The sequence below is a fragment of the Erpetoichthys calabaricus genome, chromosome 12, assembly GCF_900747795.2.
Source record: "Erpetoichthys calabaricus chromosome 12, fErpCal1.3, whole genome shotgun sequence".
Lineage (NCBI taxonomy): Eukaryota > Metazoa > Chordata > Cladistia > Polypteriformes > Polypteridae > Erpetoichthys > Erpetoichthys calabaricus.
This window is the reverse complement of record NC_041405.2, coordinates 118,974,522-118,995,739: the sequence shown is the minus strand read 5'-3', so window position 1 is coordinate 118,995,739 and position 21,218 is coordinate 118,974,522.

Genomic DNA, 21,218 nt, shown 5'->3' with positions numbered 1-21,218 from the left:
GTTGTATGAGAGGTTGGACACTAAGGAGGGAGAAAAGGACCTGTACTGATTGGCTAGACAGAGGGACCGAGTTGGGAAAGATGTGCAGCAGGTTAGGGTGATAAAGGATTAAGATGGAAACGTACTCACAAGTGAGGAGAGTGTGTTGAGCAGATGGAAAGAGTACTTTGAGAGGCAGATGAATTAAGAAAACGAGAGAGAGAAGAGGTTGGATGATGTGGAGATAGTGAATCAGGAAGTGCAACGGATTAGCAAGGAGGAAGTAAGGACAGCTATGAAGAGGATGAAAAATGGAAAGGCCATTGGTCTAGTTGACATACCTATGGAAGCACGGAGGTGTTTAGGAGAGATGGCAGTGGAATTTTAAACCAGATTGTTTAATGGAATCTTGGAAAGTGAGAGGATGCCTGAGGAGTGGAGAAGAAGTGTACTGGTGCCGACATTTAAGAATAAGGGGGATGCGCAGGACTGCAGTAACTACAGGGGAATAAAATTGATGAGCCACAGCATGAAGTTATGGGATAAGAGTAGTGGAAGCTAGGTTAAGAAGTGAGGTGATGATTAGTGAGCAGCAGTATGGTTTCATGCCAAGAAAGAGCAACACAGATGCAAAGTTTGCTCTTACGATGTTGATGGAGAAGTTTAGAGAAGGCCAGAAGGAGTTGCATTGCGTCTTTGTGGACCTGGAGAAAGCATATGACAAGGTGCCTCGAGAGGAGCTGTGGTATTGTATGAGGAAGTCGGGAGTGGCATAGAAGTACGTAAGAGTTGTACAGGATATGTACGAGGGAAGTGTGACAGTGGTCAGGTCTGCGGTAGGAGCGATGGATGCATTCAAGGTGGAGGTGGGATTACATCAGGGATCAGCTCTGAGCCGTTTCTTATTTGCAATGATGATGGACAGGTTGACAGACGAGATTAGACAGGAGTCCCTGTGGACTATGATGTTTGCTGATGACATTGTAATCTGTAGCGAGAGTAGGGAGCAGGTTGAAGAGACCCTGGAGAGGTGGAGATATGCTCTACAGAGGAGAGGAATGAAGGTCAGTAGGAACAAGACAGAATACATGTGTGTAAATGAGAGGGAGGTCAGTGGAATGGTGAGGATGCAGGGAGTAGAGCTGGCGAAGGTGGATGAGTTTAAATACTTGGGATCAACAGTACAGAGTAATGGGGATTGTGGAGGAGAGGTGAAAAAGAGAGTGCAGGCAGGGTGGAATGGTTAGAGAAGAGTGTCAGGAGTAATTTGTGACTGACGGGTATCAGCAAGAGTGAAAGGGAAGGTCTACAGGACGGTAGTGAGACCAACTATGTTATATGGGTTGGAGACGGTGGCACTGACCAGAAAGCAGGAGACAGAGCTGGAGGTGGTACAGTTAAAGATGCTAAGATTTGCACTGGGTGTGACAAGGATTAATAGGATTAGAAATGAGTACATTAGAGTGTCAGCTCAAGTTGGACGGTTGGGAGACAAAGTCAGAGAGGCGAGATTGTGTTGGTTTGGACATGTGCAGAGGAGAGGTATATTGGGAGAAGGATGCTAAGGATAGAGCTGCCAGGGTAGAGGAAAAGAGGAAGACCTAAGCGAAGGTTTATGGATGTGTTGCGAGAGGACATGCAGGTGATGGGTGTAAAAGAACAAGATGCAGAGGACAGAAAGATATGGAAGAAGATGATCCGCTGTGGCAACCCCTAACAGGAGCAGCCAAAAGAAGAAGAACAATAGAGAGAAATATTAATTTAACATGTACACACTCTCCCTCGTTGAAGGTGTATTATTTTGTTACACAAAGCCAATCTATACAGTATAATCCTTCAGTTTCTTCTGTTTCTGAACCACCATATTCCACATTAAGTCCTCTGACCTGATGGGGCTTTAACAGAAAGAACATCCATGTTTTGTGAAATTTTCTATTACAAAGAATTACACAAGGTGCAACTTCTGTAGTAGTATGTGGTGTTGCCCAATACTGCAGTAAGAAATTTTGCAGAGCTGGTTTCTATGGCTGAACTTTCAATGATGAAGCCTGTTTTCAGTCCTTCAGGAATCGGTTTAGATGTTCCACTGCTTCATTTGCTTGGGGATGATAGGCTAATACTCTGGGATGTTTAGGCTAAAAACAGAATTGAGAAACTCTGTAACCACAGCAATGAAGACTGTGCTAGCAAATGCAATCTCTGGCCACTTGCTATACTAATCTACGAGTGTAGTTGCATATCATCAGTCTTAAGCCCCATTTTCAAAAGGACCTACAATGTCTATCCCAGGATTTTCCCATGGCCCACTGAGAAGTAGGACAGGTTGTAAAGGTGTTGAACATATTTTTATAGTTTTATCATTACTTTGACATTTCTGGCAGGAGGCAATGACCTCTACGACAAAAATATCCATTTTAGGCCACCAAGACAGCTCGTGCAATTGTTGCTTGGTTCTCATTATCCCTTAATGGCCTTCATGAGCCAATGCTACCAATTTATTGCTCAGAGAGACTGGCAAAAATAGCTGACATGGGTCTCCGTAAATTAGCTGATCAGTAACTAAGAGTTCAGGAGAAATGTGAATGTATGGAGCTAGTTCTGTAGCAAGAGCATTTACATTTTTAGGTCAACCCTTTCTATTTGCTGACATAATGCTGACAGGTCTGGATATTTAGAAAATCTCCAGAGTGAACTGTTGTAGCGGCAGTGCATCTGACTCACAGCAAAGAAAACCACTTGATTAGTTCTGTCTCCATATCATTATTGCTACTGAACATTCTAGAGTCTGCAGGTAGGTTTTGTGAGCCAGGTTGGTACAGTAATCATAATTAAAAGAAAGGAATCAAGCTGCCCACCAAGTAATGTACCTCCCTGCATGGCCCAAGCCTTTTGTAGCCATCACAGCTGTCAAAGCCTGGTGGACTGTGCCAATCCTAAATCTTGTGCCACATAGGAAAGATCTCCACCTTTCTACTTACCATGCACATGCCAAAGATTCCTTCTCAGCTACAGAATGCTTTATTTCTGCTTCAATAAGAGAACAAGATGCAAACAGTACAGTGTGCTCCGAACCATCAGTATGCCACTGAGTTAAGACGCATTCATTTTATAATCTGATGTGTCTGAGGAAACAATGGATTCACAAATAATCTCTAAACAATTTCAAAACTCTTTTGTGCTGATGATGCTCAAGTGAAAGGACCATCCTTCCTGAGTGAAGCTCTTATTGTCTCCATTTTGAAGAGTACTGTGGAATACATTTTTTTTAATACCAGGGGGTCAGACCTAAGAAAGATCAAAGTGTTGTTGTATTAGAAGGGGCTGCAGCCTTCAAAATTTCTTGAATTTGCCTGTCGTCTGGAAGTAATCCCTCTGCAGTGATGACCTGACTATGAAATGTAAGCCATGTTTGTTTAAAGAAACAGAGCAGTGAGTAGTGCTTGTTGGCTACAATCAGGTTCATGCATTGTTTTTTCCATAACTTATACTATCATCCATTTATTCTGACCACCTTTCAATTCCTTCAGCAAAGACTTAACCATTTTTTGAAATGCAGATGGAGAGGAATCCTAGTAAACCTAAGTAATCCATCGTGAGTAATGAATACTGTCAAGTCATGGCTGTCCTCAGGCAAAACACCACTTGATAATATGCAGAATTGCACCTGGTAACGCAACTAACAAATCCTCCATGTGAGGAATAGTGAAGCTGTCGATCACAACTGCTTTATTGGGCTCCTGCAAATCTGTACACATTCTATTTGAACCTTCTCTTTTTGTAGTAACAACTGTAGGGGAAAACTACATTAACCTATATCAATTTTTTTATATAACTCACACTTCCTGTAAGTGCAAAGGCTCCCTGGAAACTACATCTCTAACTGCAAGTGGAAGTATCATCAGTTTCTGCTGTCTTGGACCTAAATCCTCTATTATTTTGATTCGTTGAACAAATCCTCTTGCACAACCAATAGTGGGCTCATAGGAAACATCTACCTGCTGTACAGCTTCTGTCTGGGAAGAAGGTTGAATGACATTTTCTGTAATATGAAGGCTAAGACCTATTACCAAGTCCATGCAAATGTAAAATAATTAAGTAGCACTGTTATGTCAATGCTATACATCTGCAGAGAGGCATCCTAATACAAGTAGGTGAGACTTTGAAATGATAACTAGTTTTACTTGGGGTGGTTGTAAAGGAGAAAGACTGATGTTGCTAGCATGCATTGTGTTTTGGTAGTATTGATACTAAATCCATAACCAGTTTAACAGGATCCAGAGGCACCTCTGGGATGCTAATCATTACAGGATAAGTGATCTTTTCTTTGTACATTGCCTAACTCTACAAACAGAGCACAGTTAATTCTAGTATTTTCCCTGCATTTACATTTTCTTTCTTAGGAGAATGGCACATTCTTGAAAAGTGACCTATTTTGTTACAGTTTTTGCATTTAACTTTATCAGCAAGACAGTTGCAGAATTCACTAAGTAATTAACTGTGCCACATCCAAAACATATGCATACTGACTTCACTTGATTATGTTATGACATCTTCTCCAAGGTGACTGTCACTCTTGAATTGCATGTTAACTTGAACGCCTTTGACTTGGTGGCTTCTGGAGCAAGTGGCTGCACATGCTACATACACAACACAATTTGATCATCCATTTGTATCGCTTTAGAATTAGCCATTCTCTAATATACGTACAGAACAATTTCTCAATTAACTGGTCTCATAACATTTGATCCATTTTACCCCCAAAAAATTGGTGCAGTCGCTATACTTCACCACTCGCGAGGGAAGAGGATGATGTTCGAAGGATATACAGTAATCCCTCGCTGTATCGCGCTTCGACTTTCGCGGCTTCACTTTATTGCGGATTTTATATGTAAGCATATTTAAATATATATCGCGGATTTTTTGCTGGTTCGCGGATTTCTGCAGACAATGGGTCTTTTAATTTCTGGTACATGCTTCCTCAGTTGGTTTGCCCAGTTGATTTCATACAAGGGACGCTATTGGCAGATGGCTGAGAAGCTATCCAACCAGAGCGCGTATTACGTATTAAATAAAACTCCTCAAATATATTGTGAGCATGGGGGCTGTTTGCACCCCTAGAGGATACAGACGCTCCTCAAAAAACGCTGAAAGATTACCTTCACATTGCTCTCTTCCTTGCAGGGCTTACATATGGCTGCTTTGTCAAGTGATATGCTTCCCGCACTGTGCTTCGCATACTTAAAAGATCAAACAGCACGTATTAATTTTTGATTGATTGCTTTTCTCTCTCTCTCTCTCTTGCTCTGACATTCTCTGCTCCTGACGGAGGAGGTGTGAGCAGGGGGGCTGTTCGCACCCCTAAACAATACGGATGCTCATCTAAAAATGCTGAAAGATTACCTTCACGTTGCTCCCTTCTGTGCAGCTGCTTTGTCAAGCGACATGCTTCCCGCACGGTGCTTCGCATACTTAAAAGCTCGAAGGGCACGTATTGATTTTTGATTGTTTGTTTTTCTCTCTCTGTTTCTCTCTCTGTCTCTGACATTCTCTGCTCCTGACGGAGGGGGTGTGAGCAGAGGGGCTGTTCGTACACTGGCCTAGAGGATACGGACGCTCCTCTAAAAAATGCTGAAAGACTACCTTTACATTGTACATCCTTGCAGCTGCTTTGTCCTGCGGTGTTTCGCATACTTAAAAGCCAAACAGCCCTATTGATTTTTGATTGTTTGCTTTTCTCTCTCTCTCTCTGTCTGACATTCTCTGCTCCTGATGCGCACTCCTTTGAAGAGGAAGATATGTTTGAATTTTTTTAATTGTGAGACGGAACTGTCATCTCTGTCTTGTCATGGAGCACAGTTTAAACTTTTGAAAAAGAGACAAATGTTTGTTTACAGTGTTTGAATAAAGTTCCTGTCTCTCTACAACCTCCTGTGTTTCTGTGCAAATCTGTGACCTAAGCATGACAATATAAAAATAACCATATAAACATATGGTTTCTACTTCGCGGATTTTCACCTTTCGCGGGGGGTCCTGGAACGCAACCCCCGTGATCGAGGAGGGATTACTGTATTAGCATTAAAAAATATTCAGTCCCTAACCCCTCCTCCCCCCTCTCCGTGCTCTCCAATGCTTCACAGAAACCCAGATGGTAGTTCTGTTGGTTAAATAAGCAAGTGTAATGTAATTCAGGGTACAATAATTATGCATTTACATTAACGGTGACTGGGTGTTCGTTCGTGATCCCATTTTCCCCTAACGCCCTCCCCCACCTCCTTACCCTCAGTAGCTAAATCTTAATCCCTGGTACGAAACACACATGAAATAAAAGGCAAATCAAAAGGTGAAGGATTAAACATAGTCTGTGTGAAACGGTGATGAACCCGGTCGTACTGTTCTCATTGATGAAAGAAAAAATGGACCTCAGGTGAATATGACTTCTTGCTATCCCAAAGAATTTAGAAACACAAGTCCAACTCACCAAAGGGAGCACCCGGAGAACTACAGGACCATATACCACAACCCCTTACCTCCTCGTGGAGATTCGCCTCACTGTTTTCAACTTCTGGGTGGCCACACACAAACAGCTAATGTCCTTGGGTGAAGTCTGATCATGCTGTATTCTTAGGCGTAGATAGACGAGCTCCTTGCCTTCTGCTTCTCTCCCTTCCCCTTTTCTTGGTCTGCCGTTCCCCTTAAAAAGAAAAGTTTCGTCCATTTCTTGCTTCGTTGATGCCTGCACTAGGCAGCTGGAATCCTTACTGGGCAGGGTCCTACCAGACTTGGTCATCCACAATAACGCCTGAAGGGATATTTCTTTCTCAAACTTCAGACCATATAATACATTGATGGCCAGTCCAAAAAGCCAACCCACTTGTAGCGTTATGTAGGCTTGCTAAACCAAGTCAACTGTCACTGTTGAATTGCACGTTGACTTGAACGCCTTTGGCTTGGTGGCTGCTAGAGCAAGTGACTGCGCATTCTGCACACGCAGCACAATCTGACCATCCATGTGTATCATTTAAGCAAGAATTAGCCATTCTCTAATATGGGTATAGAACAATTTCTCAATTAACTGTTTCATAACATTTCATCCACTTTATCCCCTAAATCACATTTTACAATAAGTTCCCACAAAGTCACACCATGTAATTTTCAAATATCCTTCTCCACATCATAAAGAGGATTGTGGGTTGACTAGAGCAAGATAAAAATAAAGCAGGCCAGGGAACAGTCATTGCTGTCGTCCTCATCACCATATATATGTTGTAGAATTCTTAACTGAATGTACACCCCAAGAAAAGACACAGCAAATCATACTCCATGAAAACACACCTTCTTGATTTTTTTCTTCTTGCTTCCCCCATCACCCCCCTGCAGCTCTCCCTCTTAGAGCACTTTAACATAACACAGAACACAGCAGCAAGCTGTAGCACAGCCATTCATTGTTTTTTAGGCTTTGGCCCAGTTTCTATAAGCTTATCCAAAATATTTAAATAATTATTTACTTTGGATTTATTGGGAAGACCACAGTAAACAAAAAGCTTGCCAGTTCTCATCCTTCTCTGAAAACAGAAGTCCTTTTTTTAATCTGAAAAACACCCAGTATGCAAACTTCACACAGCCAGTGACCAGTATGGAGTTGTGAGGCAGTCTGGCTGATCACAATGCCATCCACAGCAAAGCTGACAAAACTGAGGGTAACCGTGACGGTTGTGTTTTGTCAGAATACATAATAAACCCATTAAGCTGCCGTCATTTTTTGGATGACTACCTGAAAGGTTAAGCTAAAATAAAACATTGAAATAAACTAAAAACCTGAGTAAATGCTACTTGTTAGATCTGTAGAAAACCATTTTTGTGTTATTTTACACCTGATTTCTCTACCTTTTAAAGTCATATAGCATCACTGGGAGCTTTGACATTTTCAATATCTTACAGCTGACTTCTGTATGTCTTAATAGAATAGTGTAGCACCGGCGCCTTTGAAATGTGCAAATCGTCCAAGCAAATAAGTATTACTTTTTAACATTGGAAAGGTTCACGGGAGAACAGCTTTATAGTGTTTCATTTGCAGCTTTGGCTGTTATTTGATCTAGAGGGACAAGTTGGTGACAAAAATTGTAGTCTTTCAAATAAGCATTTTTATTAATGCCTGACCAAAGCCATGGCCTATGTGTCACCAATTTTTTCGTTTCATAAAATTTCCCTTTCATAACACTACCAAATGCATTTTAAAACCTCTTTCTAAGAGTTCCTGTGGTGATATCATTTTCATTCTTTTATGTCTCCAAGATATTCATGCAAAAAAGCACAGTGTAACAATGACATTTTAAACGGAGGCCATTTAAATGAAGCAGTGGATCAATATGAAAATTACAGTACTTAACATTCCTCCCTTCTTCACAACAATGGTTTGGTTGCATAAAAATATTAGTGGCTTTAGATGGATTAGCTTCAGGAAATATGCCAGATGATATCATAATAAAAAGATTTAAAACTCACCAGGGATGCACTCAGTTTCATTTTTAAGAAGCTCAAAAGCTGTAGAAGTGCAAACCATACTTTAAAACAAGAGAAGGAGTTTGTGGATTTTTCTACTTGCATATCTGAATAAATAGTTGCTTATAAAAGTCAAAATGTTATCTGGAAAAGCAGAATAACATCAGCACGGCATGGTGACACAGTGGCTAATGCCCTTACATCACTGCTGGAGGCACCTGGGCTTCATTGCAATTACAGCCATTGTCTGTGGGGAGCTTGTACTTTGTTCTTGTGTCCACATGAGTTTCCTTCCATATCCTAAAGGCAGAAACATTTTCGGTTAACTAGCCTGTCTAAATTGGCTTGGTGTGGATATATAGTGTGTGCCTTATGACGGATTAGTGTTCCATCCAGGGCTGGTTCCTAACTTGCATTTTAAAAGACAGATGGGTAATTTCTACTTTACATAATATTAAAAAACTCACCAACTAATTTTGACTCAGTACTCAAAAACTGGAGAAGGCTTATGACAAAGGGCCACGTCAAAAGGTCTGGAGGTGCATGAGACAGAAAGGAGTAGCAGAGAAGTCTGCAAGGATTGTCCAGGATATGCATGAGGGAGTGAGGACTCAGGTTAAAAGCACTGTTGAGGTAACAGACAAGATCTCAATTAAAGTAGGTCTGCACCAAGGGTCTTCTTCAAGTCCTTAGCTCTTTGATCTGGTTATGGATGTGTGGAATCAAGGGATGAAAGACCAGTCCCCCATGTGCAGGCTTTTTGCTGATGACATTGTGTTGTGCAGCACCAGAAAAAAGGAAGTGGAGAAGAAGTTGTAAAATTGCAGAAAGGCTTTTTTAAAATAGAGGATTGAAGAAAAATTAGGAAGAAGACAGAGTATATGATATCTAATGATGCATCAGGATTCAGTAGTTAGCCAGCAAAGAGAGCTTTTGAAATGAGTGGATACATCAGTTATACGTTCACTTTCAAGGTGCACCAACACTTTATCTTGTCCTTTGTTATATCTACTCTATATATATAAAATCCTAAGCCTAAAAGTGCAACGATTTTGTGCAACAATTTTATGTGACGTTTTTATGTCACGTTTTTTGTCACACTTTAAATCGGGCTTATTTTAAAACCTACAAATATATGTTTGGTATCATTCTTTTAAGAATTTATCGAACTTTAATGTTATGTTGTTAGATTAAAAAATATCAAGAACTCACGTCCGGCGAGACGAGACTTTGTGCCAAAAGATTTAACCATGCCCGGGGCCGGAAATGAAAGACAAAGAGTAGGACAGCTGCTGTACATGCTTTTAAATGTTCGAAGCACTGTGCAAGATGCAGATCATGTGGCACAGCTGCAGCAGCAAGCCAGCTGTGGATCGAGCCAAGAGGAAGTAAAAAAACCTGTATTTGTTTCCCATTGTATCGCCGTTTAAGAGGGGGTTTCAGAGGAGCGACCGCATCTCTTTGGGGTGTGTTCAGCCCGCATCTTCACAACGCGAGTGGCAGAGATGTGAAGTTGCTGGCGCGTAGCACAGGCCAGGGGGTTGGTGAGTGAAACGAGCAGGGGGGAACCCCCTAGTATATCATAAACTTTAATAATCTTTAATCTGTAAGATTCATTGTTTTTGGGAATCTCATCCCTGACTGGTGTAAGAGGATTCTTTGAAAGAATGAAGATACATAGAATTTTGGAATGATCTGCATAAGTCCAAACCTAAACCCCACTAATATGTTGTGATAGGAACTGAAGCAAGTAGTCAAGGCCAGATTAAGACCTCCACGGGCCCCTGGGTGATTTAGCTCCTAAACAGAGAGTGGATTATGCTTTGAACAACACAGCACAGGGACACCAGGTCATTTAATGTCACGTGGCACTTTTGATTTCAGTACAAGACTTGATCACTTCATGGAGTCCTCCTTGATCATTTTGACTTGTGGATATCCATCCATCCATCCATCCTCCTCCGCTTATCCGAGGTCGGGTCGCGGGGGCAGCAGCTTGAGCAGAGATGCCCAGACTTCCCTCTCCCCGGCCACTTCTTCTAGCTCTTCCGGGAGAATCCCAAGGCGTTCCCAGGCCAGCCGGGAGACATAGTCCCTCCAGCGTGTCCTGGGTCTTCCTTGGGGCCTCCTCCCGGTTAGACGTGCCTGGAACACCTCACCAGGGAGGCGTCCAGGAGGCATCCTGATCAGATGCCCAAGCCACCTCATCTGACTCCTCTCGATGCAGAGGAGCAGCGGCTCTACTCTGAGCCCCTCCCGGATGACTGAGCTTCTCACCCTATCTTTAAGGGAGATCCCAGACACCCTGCGGAGGAAACTCATTTCAGCCGCTTGTATTCGCGATCTTGTCCTTTCGGTCACTACCCATAGCTCATGACCATAGGTGAGGGTAGGAACATAGATCGACTGGTAAATTGAGAGCTTCCCCTTGCGGCTCAGCTCCTTTTTCACCACGACAGACCGATGCAGAGCCTGCATTACTGTGGATGCCGCACCGATCCGCCTGTCGATCTCACGCTCCATTCTTCCCTCACTCGTGAACAAGACCCCGAAATACTTGAACTCCTCCACTTGGGGCAGGATCTCGCTACCAACCCTGAGAGGGCACTCCACCCTTTTCCGGCTGAGGACCATGGTCTCGGATTTGGAGGTGCTGATTCCCATCCCAGCCGCTTCACACTCGGCTGCGAACCGATCCAGAGAGAGCTGAAGATCACGGCCTGATGAAGCAAACAGGACAACATCATCTGCAAAAAGCAGTGACCCAATCCTGAGTCCACCGAACCGGACCCCCTCAACGCCCTGGCTGCGCCTAGAAATTCTGTCCATAAAAGTTATGAACAGAATCGGTGAGAAAGGGCAGCCCTGGCAGAGTCCAACTCTCACAGTTGGACCAAGCTCTGGCACCGAATGTACAGGGACCGAACAGCCCTTATCAGGGGGTCCGGTACCCCATACTCTCGGAGTACCCCCCACAGGATTCCCCGAGGGACACGGTCGAATGCCTTTTCCAAGTCCACAAAACACATGTAGACTGGTTGGGCAAACTCCCATGCACCCTCTAGGACCCTGCTAAGGGTGTAGAGCTGGTCCACTGTTCCGCTACCAGGACGAAAACCACACTGTTCCTCCTGAATCCGATGCTCGACTATCCGACGGACCCTCCTCTCCAGGACCCCCGAATAGACTTTTCCAGGGAGGCTGAGGAGTGTGATCCCTCTGTAGTTGGAACACACCCTCCGGTCCCCTTTCTTAAAGAGGGAGACCACCACCCCGGTCTGCCAATCCAGAGGCACTGTCCCTGATGTCCATGCGATGTTGCAGAGGCGTGTCAACGAAGACAGTCCTACAACATCCAGAGCCTTGAGGAACTTCGGGTGTATCTCATCCACTCCTGGGGCCCTGCCACCAAGGAGTTTTTTGACCACCTCGGTGACCTCAGTCCCAGAGATGGGGAAGCCCACCTCTGAGTTCCCAGGCTCTGCTTCCACATTGGAAGGCATGTTAGTGGGATTGAGGAGGTCTTCGAAGTACTCCCCCCACCGACCCACAACGTCCCGAGTCGAGGTCAGCAGCGCACCATCACCACCATATACAGTGTTGACACTTCATGTTTTCCCCTCCTGAGATGCCGGACGGTGGACCAGAATCTCCTCGAAGCTGTCCGAAAGTCGTTCTCCATGGCCTCCCCAAACTCCTCCCATGCCCGAGTTTTTGCCTCAGCAACCACCAAAGCCGCATTCCGCTTGGCCTGCCAGTACCTATCAGCTGCCTCCAGAGTCCCACAGGACAAAAGGGTCCTATAGTATGCTGCTGCTGAAGAATGTGAATTTCCCATTGGGATTAATAAAGTATCTATCTATCTATCTATCTATCTATCTATCTATCTATCTATCTATCTATCTATCTATCTATCTATCTATCTATCTATCTATCTATCTATCTATCTATCTATAGGACTCTTTCTTCAGCTTGACGGCATCCCTCACTGCCGGTGTCCACCAACGGGTTCGGAGATTGCCGCCACGACAGGCACCGACCACTTTACGGCCACAGCTCCAATCAGCTGCCTCAACAATGTCCCCCACCTCCCTCGGGATGTGGTCGAAGTTCTGCCGTAGGTGGGAGTTGAAGCTACTTCTGACAGGGGGCTCTGCCAGATGTTCCCAGCAGACCCTCACAACACGTTTGGGCCTACCAGGCCTGACCGGCATCTTCCCCCACCATTGAAGCCAACTCACCACCAGGTGGTGATCAGTTGACAGCTCCGCCCCTCTCTTCACCCGAGTGTCCAAGACATGTGGCCGCAAGTCCGATGACACGACCACAAAGTCGATCATCGAACTGAGGCCTAGGTCGTCCTGGTGCCAAGTGCACATATGAACACCCCTATGCTTGAACATGGTGTACGTTATGGACAATCCGTGATGAGCACAGAAGTCCAATAACAAAACACTGCTCGGGTTCAGATCGGGGGGGCCATTCCTCCCAATCACGCCCTTCCAGGTCTCACTGTCATTGCCCACGTGAGCATTGAAGTCTCCCAGCAGAACGAGGGAGTCCCTAGAAGGTATGCCCTCTAACACCCCCTCCAGGGACTACAAAAAGGGTGGGTACTCCGAACTACTGTTCGGTGCATACGCACAAACAACAGTTAGGACCCGTCCCCCCACCCGAAGACAGAGGGAGGCTACCCTCTCGTCTACCGGGGTAAACCCCAATGAACAGGCTCCAAGTCGGGGGGCAATAAGTATACCCACACCCGCTCGGCGCCTCTCACCGGGGGCAACTCCAGAGTGGTAGAGAGAACAGCCCCTCTCAAGGAGATTGGTTCCAGAGTCCAAGCTGTGCGTCGAGGTGAGTCCAACTATATCTAGCCAGAACCTCTTAACCTCGCGCACTAGCTCAGGCTCCTTCCCCTTCAGAGAGGTGATATTCCACGTCCCAAGAGCCAGCTTCTGTAGCCGAGGATCGGACCGCCAAGGTCCCCGCCTTCGGCCACCACCCAACTCACACTGCACCCGACCTCCTTGGCCCCTCCCATAGGATAGTACATTGTTTCTTTGACTGGGGAGAGACCATTTTGATGGTTTTGACTCAAGGATACTCGATTGTGTCATCGAGGAGGGGATCCTCCTGGGTCATATACTAGGCTGTCACTGGCACCTGGGTGCATACCCAGAATGCCCTGATGATAGATCTGGCCCTGCAAGCAGATTTTGCTCAAAAACCTATACAAAGTAACCAAGTTTAATTAGTTTTGTAAGGAGCAAAAGGCAAAACTGGTTCACAGTGCTGATGGATCACTAGCTATAGAAAACATCTGCTTGTCATTGCTGATGACAGTGTAATCCAGTTTTGAGTCCATCAGAAAATAAAACAGCAATTAAAACTTTGTATTACTTGTTCACTCAGGTTTGGTTCAGTTTCTTCTAATAGTAGCTTTTGATTCTGATAACATCAACTTGAAAAACATTGTAAGAGTGGAAAGTGAGACAGTACTGTATGCTATTTCAGTTCAAGTAAATGTAAATCCAGAAAATGTACTAAATGAAGGTACATGCTAATGTAGGTAATTACCTTACTCTTAAAAGGAAATTAAGAGAACAGCATTATATGGAAACATTATTTCCTTGATTTTTCAAATTGGACAATAAATAAAATCACAGCATGTACTTGAAAAAGGAAATTGAAAACTCAGTAGAATTCCTACAGTACATTTTCCAAACAGAGTACTATTCGGTAGGACTGTATTAGACATGCTCCTTACTGCAGGTTTAAAATGCCTCGGGAATGTGGATGACTCAATGATAAATTCTTTAACAGCCTCAGAATGAAAAACTGCGAGAAAAGGGATTTTCTGCCCTTATCAGCAGTAGCATCAAAACTGATACTGATTGAATTCAGAGATGTTAGATGTTACTGTTATTTCAAATGAATCCTTCAAAGTAAACAAAGTATTTTCTGTAGTACAATTCAAATAAAATAAAATGCCGTGCTTCGTGAGTTTTGTCTGATAAGAACATCCCAAGCAGTCACAATTTAAGTACAGGTATTATCGATAATAATTACAAATCCATACAAGGCCAGTTCAATAGAAATTGAGGCATGAAAAGAATATTATCTTATTGTAAAATAAGGTTTTGGAACTGAAAATGTATTCTTCTTTTTCTGCAGAACTGCCTCTTTAATAATTATGTGGTTATTCCTTATGTTCTACGTCTAAATGTTTGATTTGAAAGTGAAAAAAATGAGGACCTGTTACCTTACACTGGAGATCAAACACAAGAGAGCATGAATATACAGGCAGAGCTGCTTAGTCTCAGCTACAACTGTAAGAAAAAGAATAAGAAAAAACCAGATGAAAACATTGGAATTGTAGAATGTGCCAGCATGACGTAAGGAGATATTAAAGTATGATGTAAAATATCATTTGGTATGTTGCACTTGGTGCCACTGCTTCACTGCCAAGTTGTTTGCCAGCATATAGAAAGTCATATCAGATAAAGGAGCACTGGAATCATCAGGTAGAAGGGTCCTCTCATCAGACCGGACTCTGCTGTAGAATGGCCAGTAGTGGTGACACGGCTAGTTGGGCCGAGGTCTCCAGGACTCTCACTGTGTCTGGCTTGTGTGACTCCACTTTTACAACCTGGCCATGGCTCTGCAATTCAATGATGTTTTTATGTTATTGTTGATTTTCATTTATATTAATTAGTTTCTACTTTGTTTTTGATGTATTTAATCAAATCTGTTCTTATATGTGATAATTCTGTATTTAGTGAGTGGCATAATTTATTTTTACATTTTGTCTTGAGAGTTGTTGTGGCGCTCTGTGCCCATGCATGGTGAGGAGCGCTGTGCAAGAACAAAATAGTTTCTGCTATTGTATTTCTATTAGGTTGGTCATCTAGCTCTGCGAAGAGGATTACTTGTGTTCTGTTTTGTGTGTTCTAGTTACCCCATTTTCTGACACCCATTGCATACCCAACCTAACTGGAAGGGTCTCTCTCCCTGAAATGCCTTTACCAAGATTTCTTCCATTTTTTCCCTACAATTTTTTTTTTTTTGGAGTTTTTTTCTTATCTTCATATGGAGTCTAGACTTTGGGTTTGGGCTGCCAAAAACAGGGCCTGTTAGATAGATAGATACTTTATTAATCCCAAGGGGAAATTCACATAATCCAGCAGCAGCTTACTGATACAAAAAACAATGTTAAATTAAAGATTGATAATAATGCATGTAAAAACAGACAATAACTTTATATAATGTTAATGTTTACCCCCCCCGGGTGGAATTGAAAAGTCGCATAGTTTGGGGGAGGAACGATCTTCTCAGTCTGTCAGTGGAGCAGGACAGTGACAGCAGTCTGTCGCTGAAGCTGCTCTTCTGTCTGGAGATGATACTGTTTAGTGGATGCAGTGGATATTCCATAATTGATAGGAGCCTGCTGAGCACCCATCGCTCTGCCACAGATGTCAAACTGTCCAGCTCCATGCCAACAATAGAGCCTGCCTTCCTCACCAGTTTGTCCAGGCGTGAGGCGTCTTTCTTCTTAATGCTGCCTCGCCAGCACACCACCGCGTAGAACAGGGCGCTCGCCACAACCGTCTGATAGAACATCTGCAGCATCTTATTGCAGATGTTAAAGGACGCCAGCCTTCTAAGGAAGTATAACCGGCTCTGTCCTTTCTTACACAGAGCATCAGTATTGGCAGTCCAGTCCAATTTATCATCCAGCTGCACTCCCAGGTATTTATAGGTCTGCACCATCTGCACACAGTCACCTCTGATGATCACGGGGTCCATGAGGGGTCTGGGCCTCCTAAAATCCACCACCAGCTCCTTGGTTTTGCTGGTGTTCAGGTGTAGGTGGTTTGAGTCGCACCATTTAACAAAGTCATTGATTAGGTCCCTATACTCCTCCTCCTGCCCACTCCTGATGCAGCCCACGATAACAGTGTCATCAGCAAACTTTTGCACGTGGCAGGACTCCAAGTTGTATTGGAAGTCCGATGTATATAGGCTGAACAGAATCGGAGAAAGTACAGTCCCTTGTGGCGCTCCTGTGTTGCTGACGACAATGTCAGACGTGCAGTTCCCAAGACGCACATACTGAGGTCTGTCTTTAAGATAGTTCACGATCCATGCCACCAGGTATGAATCTACTCCCATCTTTGTCAGCTTGTCCCTAAGGAGCAGAGGTTGGATTGTGTTGAAGGCACTAGAGAAGTCTAGAAACATAATTCTTACAGCACCACTGCCTCTGTCCAAGTGGGAGAGGGATCGGTGTAGCATATAGATGATGGCATCCTCCGCTCCCACCTTCTCCTGATATGCAAACTTCAGAGGGTCGAGTGCGTGTTGAACCTGTGGCCTCAGGTGGTGAAGCAGCAGCCTCTCCATGGTCTTCATCACATGTGATGTCAGAGCAACAGGCATTCAGCTCACTAGGACATGATACCTTTGGGACTGGGGTGATGCAAGATGTTTTCCAAAGCCTCGGGACTCTCCCCTGTTCCAGGCTCAGGTTGAAGATGCACTGTAGAGGACCCCCCAGCTCCGATGCACAGACCTTCAGCAGTCGTGGCGATACTCCATCTGGACCCGCTGCTTTGCTGGCACGAAGTCTCCTCAGTTCTCTGATCACTTGCGCTGTTGTAATTATGGGTGGGGATGTCTCTCCTATGCTGGTATCAGCAGAAGGATGTGTGGAGGGTGCAGTACTCCGAGGTGAGAGTGAGAGTGGGTTAGGGTGGTCAAACCTGTTAAAGAAGTTGTTCATTTGGTTTGCTCTCTTCACATCTCTCTCGATGGTGGTACCCTGCTTCGAGCTGCAGCCAGTGATGATCTTCATCCCATCCCACACTTCCTTCATGCTGTTATTCTGCAACTTCTGCTCCAGCTTTCTCCTGTACTGCTCCTTCGCCGCCCTGAGCTGGACTCTGAGTTCCTTCTGCACGCGCTTGAGCTCATGCTGATCACCGCCTTTAAAAGCCCTTTTCTTCTGGTTCAAAAGGCCCTTGATGTCACTTGTAATCCATGGCTTGTTGTTAGCATAGCAGTGTACAGTTCTTACTGGAACTACAATGTCCATACAGAAGTTGATTTAGTCAGTAGTGCAGTCAACAGCTTCCTCAATGTTCTCACTATGTGATCCCTGCAGGATATCCCAGTCTGTAGTTCCAAAACATTCTCTCAGAGCCTTCTCAGCCTCCGGGGTCCACTTCCTGAATGAGCGTGTGGTTGTAGGTAGGACCCTCACTTTTGGTTTGTAGTAAGGCTGAAGCAGAATCAGGTTATGATCTGCTTTCCCAAGCGCAGGCAGCGGGGTGGTGCTGTATGCGTCTTTAACGTTTGCATACAGTAAATCAATAGTCTTATTTCCCCGGGTGTTACAGTCCACATACTGGGAGAAGGCAGGTAATGTTTTGTCCAGCGTCACATGGTTAAAGTCTCCAGCGATTAGCACAAGCGCCTCAGGGTGCTGTGTTTGTAACTTAGCAACAGCAGAATGGATGATGTCACTCGCTGTCTCCACATCTGCCCGAGAAGGGATGTACACAATGACAACAATAACGTGTCCAAACTCTCTGGGCAAGTAATAGGGACGCAAACTTACAGCCAACAGTTCGATGTCCCTGCAGCAAGTGGAGACTTTGACGTTTACATGTCCAGAGTTACACCACCGTGTATTAACATAGAGAGCGAGTCCTCCTCCTTCGTGCTTCCCACAGGTACTTGCATCTCTGTCCGCTCTTACTGTGCTAAACCCGGGTAGCTCCACGTTAGCATCTGGGATGGTGGTAGTTAGCCACGTTTCGCAAAAACACAACAAACTGCATTCTCTGTAGGTTCTGACATTTTTCACCAGCGCAGTCAGTTTGTCGATCTTATTTGAGATTGAGTTCACATTCCCCAGAATCACAGAAGGCACCGAAGGCTTAAAATGCCACTTTTAAAGCCTATTGAGGCATTCCTTGAGGCATTCCTTGTGTCATTTTGGGCTATATAAGAAATAAATTGTTGTATTTGCTATTAAAAGGGCTGTAACTTAAATTTAATTGAACTAAGGAGTAAAAATTCTGTAGCAGGGCTACATAGTAGTAATAGTGTTGTCAGTGTTAGTCTGAGTGCGTCTTGTTTCCATCGTCCCGTTTGCTGTTTATGTGTGTGTCAGTTAAAGTCATCCCCGTAAAGGGGGACGGATGACGGAAAGATACCGCAGCCCCAAATTGGAAAACACCTGTTAACTATCAATCAATTACATCCGGCACAGGACTATTTAAGCAATCAGGAGGAAACGAGGAGGAGAGAGGAGAAAGAAGGAGACCATTTTTCACTACCACGAACCAACTTACTTGCTGTTTTCCACATCGTGCTTTTGCAATAGTTTGTTTTCATTCCGCCGGACTGTCTTCCATCCCTCATCACCAAAGACCCGGTCAGATCATTATCCACCACGCGCCGAGGATTCACGGTGAGGTTGCTCCATTTGCCGGGAAATTCAAACAAATCATTTATCTCTTGTACAGTCATCCATATTCAGGACAGTTTTTATACCCGGACTCTAATTCTCAATCATCAGCATTTCCGTATCCATTTATTTGTATTCGTGTTTTGTGTTATTATATGTTACTGGGACAAGGGAGGGTTTTGCTATTGTATATATGGTTTTGTCACTTTATTAGTTTGGTGGTGGACATACATAGTTATATATATTTGTGTTGTTTGTATGAAATTTGTATTTTTGTTATTTCATTTAATATAATTAATCATTTAATTTTACATATCTGCTTTTGTGTGCCTATTGTGAATTTCCCATTGGGATTAATAAAGTATCTATCTATCTATCTATTTATCTATGTTTAATCCATCGATTGTGGGAAAAAAATTGTATTTGTTAGAGGTACGGCTTGATATTTAGATTCACCTCAGTAATTTATCCAGGCCACAGGTCTTGGAGGTGTAGCTGCCGGCTGGGTAAGGGGTCGGCCGTTACAATTCTACACACAGTATTTTATACTAATAAAACTTTTGTATATTCAGTATTTTCAATATTGCATGTAGAGTAGAGTTTGGAGTTTACCTAAAGCAAAAATGTTCAATAATACACTATATTTATACCACTAGTATAATATAAAACTTTAGTTCTTTTCACTTTCAAACATTTTCCTGCTTATATTATCAAAGAACACTTAGGCAGAAAAGTAACAGTCTGTTATTGCTGTGGGGGTCAAAAAAGAAGAGTTGTTTCCAGAAAATGCCACCATATTTTGTAGAAATGCTGGATTGATGCTTGTTAATTAGATTTAAATGTTTTTGCCAGGTTGGTAGAGCTATCTCTCCAGATCCACAGTTTGGCAGCACATTAGCAGCATAACAAAGGCAGCTACTGGATATTAAAATGATAATTAGGATAGCCCAAAAGAGGGTGATCAGGCGTTGAAGGGTTATGGAAATTCCTAAGACTTTAGTCTAGAAGAAGTGTCAACTGATGTCAGACAACTTATAAACATTTCAATTTATCCACTCTGCCAAAGAGGGAAACAGTACATATTTTTTTCTCTGCTGTCACAAGTGTCCTTTCCACATACAGTATTATCTTTCTAAACTGAACCCCATTTTAAAGCACATAAATATTCAGCCTATATATTCAGTGTTACAGAACAATTACTAATGTAATTATTTGTGTTACAATAATAATAATTCTTCTTACTACTCAAAGTGAGTGGGGAGCCACTTCAACCACCACCAATGTGTAGCATCCACTTGGATGATGCAACCGTAGCCATTTTTGCACCAGTGAACTCACCAAACATGAAGTATTAGGTGGTGAACTGGTAGGATACAGAGAGAGGGACCATTAGAGACTGTGGATGAGTAGGGGGCCAGAATGACTAGACCATGGAGGGAAATTCAGCCTGGACATTAGGATACACCCTGCTCTTTATGAAGGATGTCCAGGGACCTTTTATAACCAAAGAGAGTCAGGACCTCAGTTTTACATCTCATCCAAAGGATGATGCCATTTTAACACCACAGTGTCCCTGTCAGTGCATTGGGGTATTGTGATCCACACACAGACCACAGGGTAAGCACCCCCTGCCGGCCACTCCAGCACCTCTTCCTGCAGCAGCCCAAGCTTTTCCTAAATTGTCTCCCATCCGAGTACTGGCCAGGCACAGACTTGCTTAGCTTCAGGTGGATGACCTGTTCTGATGTGCATGTGGTATGGCTGCTGGATAAAAAACTTTACTGGCTTGTTAAGAGTGTCCCAGTATGTCAGAGGTGACCTTTCAGCCCATACATTTGTTTCCACAATCTTTTGGCTTTGCCATTGGCCCATAAGAGCACATCATATTGTATTACTTGTAAAAAAAATATGCACTGTTCATTTCAGAGATTTTGTAACAAAGCTACTATAAAACTCCATCTTACAATTACAGGAACAGGGAGGTCCCAGTTAAAAATATTAGCAAAGCATGGTTCATTTACAAAATTCAGATTTTTTTTTCAGTTTCTCCATGTTTTTAATGTGGTGTTTTGTAAGTGTGACGGATGCCAGGACCATTACCTGGCCAGGATTCCAGCCAGGTGAAAGGGTCGAGGGAGAAAACATGTCTGGGACATTATCTCCCCCAAGATGCTAGAGGGCAGCCTCCCTGGGTTGCCACAGCACCATGGATTCCCGCTGGGCATGCCAGGACTTGTAGTTTGGAGAAGCGCTTTTGGGTTCC